The sequence below is a fragment of the Bacillus rossius genome, chromosome 6 (genome assembly GCF_032445375.1).
Source record: "Bacillus rossius redtenbacheri isolate Brsri chromosome 6, Brsri_v3, whole genome shotgun sequence".
NCBI classification, from domain to species: Eukaryota; Metazoa; Arthropoda; class Insecta; order Phasmatodea; family Bacillidae; genus Bacillus; species Bacillus rossius.
Window position 1 is genome coordinate 12044086 of NC_086334.1, and position 4053 is coordinate 12048138.

Here is a 4053-nt window from a genome sequence, read left to right on the forward strand (position 1 = left end):
TTGTGAAATCGCAAACGGTACAAAGCTTTTCCTTGCAATTTTACAAGTGATGACTTTGGCCATTTAAGTTCCCAACCAGAACCATCCTAATAAAAGTACAAAATAAGGTGTTTTTTTTTTTACTCGGGGTCAAGAACCTGGTTCTTTATGGAGCACCTTAGCGTGTGTCAACGGTGATATACTGTTAACCTTTCATCTACCCCGTAATTTTCAGCATTTTATTGTGTAATTATTGGTAATTATCTGTATTTTAAAGCTAAATAATTATATTAATACCACACAAAACGAGATTTATTTCCTGTATATCAGTACCAGAAATATTTTGAGAGGATATATTACAAATTCACGTGTAGAGATACGGTGCTTTGTATTTAGAAGTAAAAAAAAATAATGTTAGACTAACTAAAACAGTTATTAACAACAGTCTGGGATCTACAAATTTACGAATTAAAAAATTGTACCAAATACCTGCTCAGCACTTGGAATTAACTTACGAAAATGTCGTAACTGTCCGAAGCCTTGTAAGGTGTACATGTGTTTCACTAATGTTATCCCAAATATGTTAATTATGATTGCGCATTAACTAAAACGTTTCCTAAATATTTTATTAATTTCTTTGACATTTCGGCAAACCAGTTTATGTTTCCTAACTGTGGCTTCTTTTAAGATTTATTTGCCACTATGTATCTGTTATATTTCCTTTTTTTTTAGTCTGTATGATTTTAGCTTCCGTTGAGTCTACTGTACATCACCAACAAAAATTTATAATTGTGTGCGCCACTTACGTAAGTCAAGTTAGCAAATGTTTTAACTATGTACGTAGCACCACACCAATAAATGGCATTGGGTGTCATCGTAATAGCAGTTATTTTAGACTTACGTTGATCATGCAGAACAGAGTGGTATAAAGTATTGCCTCTCACATGCCGGGCAAAAAAAAAATATTGAGCTAGATTACTTGATGTAAGCTTTTGGACATACCCCATTGCTAAGCACTTTTTCTGTAGAAGAAAACTAAAAAATAACCAAAAGACGAAAAACACAAATTAAGCAAAAAAAATTTGCTGTTTGTCTTATGGGTATTTTTTAGTTTTCTTCTACAGAAAAAGTGCTTAGCAATGGCGTATGTCCAAAAGCTTACATCAAGTCATGCACTTCCATTGCACAAATCTTTCAAAGATAATGAGCTAGATTACGTTGTGATAAAGCTAGCCAAGGTATAGTACGCTCATTTAATATATATAATATATATATATTAAATGGAACGCTTGAAGCCGTATCAAACCTAGCCGGTGGCAGAGAAGATAACGTTTGTTTTATCTTATACGGAGCACAATGAAAGCATCCAAGCATCATTGCGCAGAATGGATCGCTTCCCAAACGCGCGCCCGTCGATAATTCCGCATCCTCTCTGCGTCCCCGCTCGTATTTCAAAAAAAAAAAACCTGGCGGCGGTGTAGGGAGGGGGTGAGGCTCTTACCAATTCCAATGCAGAATAATGGCCGAGTTTAATAACAAGATGCCGGTACCAGCTCTCTCTCTCTCTGGGTACGCCATGTCCTCCCCCCCCCCCCCCCCCCCCGCGCATTCACCGGGCACACCGGAAACTAGTTTCTACACCGTGCGACATTTGTTTCCTCTCGCAAGTCGCGCTTTCTAAATTTTGTGAACAAAAAAAAAATTTATACTCGCCGAGAATGTTACTGTGAAGTAAATTGCTGTATGTACAGAATGAGTCCGAACATTACTGAAAATATTCGGCTTCGTGTTCATCTAAGGAAAGTTTTTCATCGTTAGCAAAAAAAAAATTGGTTTTCTGTAAAGTTGGTTTACGGACGATAGTTTAACGTGACGTCATAACAAAACATTGATGAAATTATTGCATACTTTTATGAATAAAATTGAATCATTTTTATTGAATTATCACTATTTTATATGGATACAAAGAAGGAGTGAAATGAAATCTACAATTTAATTGATAAATTTACTTTTATTTGCACTCATTAATTCAAATATGTTTATTACATTAACGAAGAGATTATTTTAACTATAACTTTTATACATGTCTGCTATTTAACTTCTTCCAATCTGTGTTATTCTATTAAGGGTATGACGATGATAGGAAAAGTAGAAACGAATGGGAGTGTTTCAAGTTTAATGTGCCTCGAAAAAATCAAATCGATGGTTGTTACAATCGAGTGGAAGAGAGATAGATGCGGCGCAAGCGTACAATGAGCGTAACGGGGCACAGCGTAACGGAACAATGTGCGTTACAGGACACTTTTTTGTGCGTGCAGCCGGCGTTCATCGATTTATTAGACGTTGTCACGTCAAAAATTAAAGTAAAAGATAATAAATATTTAGCATATAATTACACTGATTCGTCTAGAAGATGATACGTAGCCAGTAGCGGATCCAGAGGGGGGGCTATGGGGCTCAAGCCCCCCCCAAAAGCATCTGGGTCCACTATTGTTTTAGTGTTTGCCTTGATAAAGCCTAGCCTGAGCTGGGTCAAGCCCCTCCCAAACCAAAATCCTGGATCCCCCACTGTACGTAGCTTGAACTCTGATGAAAATACTTCCCTGTATTCCATACAGGTACCACGTGGTTTGTAACTTTCTTCGTAATATACAGTTCAATAATATATGTTAACGTAATCAACTGGCCAGGATTGATTTATTTTGGCCATTTTGGTAGTATACTGGCGTAAGCAATAAAGAACTTAACTTCACGCGACAGAGTGCATTATTACAACTTGAACCGTTTTGTAACTATTATAGCTTGGAGTTTTAACATTTATTTTTTATATAATGACTGGCACAGTGATACACTTAATAAGAGATCTTCACAAATATTAATACATAATCATAAGGATATTCTTGGTAACCGTATGCGTTAAAGGTCCTGGGGGCCTCACTTTTTTTTCGAGGTTTTGTGGTTCGAATCTCGGCTTCTTCTTGAATTGTACCAAGAAAGGTCGATCGGAAAGCAAATGGTCCCTTGTATCTTACAATTATTGAAGTTATATTCCCCTTTAAGCGCTTGCGTTTGATTTGAAACTCTAACCTTAAACTTAATGTAGTGTTAAAGGCGTAGAAATCCGCATTTTAATCAATTAAAAATTTAATGTACGAGAAACTTCCTTTATTTTTCCCACTTCTCTGCGCTAAAAGTAATCAGATTAAGTATTTTGCACATGAAGGTTACAGACAAAAATTTTCAGATTTGAATATTTTCTCTTACTCTGCTTAAAAAAATTACTGGGCTCGTCCGGGATTTGAACCCGGGACCTCTCGCACCCTAAGCGAGAATCATACCCCTAGACCAACGAGCCGATGTATCAATAAGATAGGTATTACAAGGAAAGTTACTGAGCGAAAGATGAAAGAGAGAGAGAGAGAGAGTGAGAAGAGAGAGAGAGAGAGTGAGAGAGAGAGAGAGAGAGAGAGAGAGACAGTTCCACGGGGAAAGCTAGTGTCGGCCTACTTTATGTTACGAGTTCACTGCTACCTCGCTACACGTCTCCCACCCGACAGGCTCAAAGCGGTGTGGACATAGCGAGAGCGTAAAAGCCCGCAGCACACGATCAGTTTGTACTGAACAGATACCGGGCAGTCTGGACTGAACTGAAGCCTTCCCCGCACCACGATCAGTGTTGTGATTGCTGTTGCTGATGGCTGTATCGTTTTATCGTAGCACATGGAAGAAACTTTCTTTGGATGTAGCAGTTTCTGTTGCACTTTTATAGTTAGAGAAATAAAAGGAGGGGAAAGAAACAATAGCAAAGCAACCAAAGAGTATAAACAAAGATGTCTGCCACGACTCTCAGCTGAAGGAAGCCTAAAGCTGGAATCACAATGCCCCGACGGGTCCGACACGACAGGCCCGACAAACTGTCGTGCAGCATCTCAGCACGACAGATTTAAAAGCGTAGGGTCACAATACCACGAAAAAAATAACCCGACGATTTTCAATTTGGGCTTCAGCAAATCGTGCCAAGCTAAATACTTCAATTAAAGTGCATTATAGAAAGCGCTAAAAACAAAGTAGGCT

At 38.2% G+C, this 4053-nt stretch overlaps 1 non-coding gene across 1 annotated transcript; it reads right to left on the minus strand.

Moving 5' to 3' along the window:
- Nucleotides 1-3262: 3262 nt before the first annotated feature.
- Nucleotides 3263-3334, minus strand: Trnap-agg (transfer RNA proline (anticodon AGG)). The gene has a single exon. It is a non-coding gene; the product is annotated as a tRNA-Pro (tRNA).
- Between the last annotated feature and the right edge of the window lie 719 nt (nucleotides 3335-4053).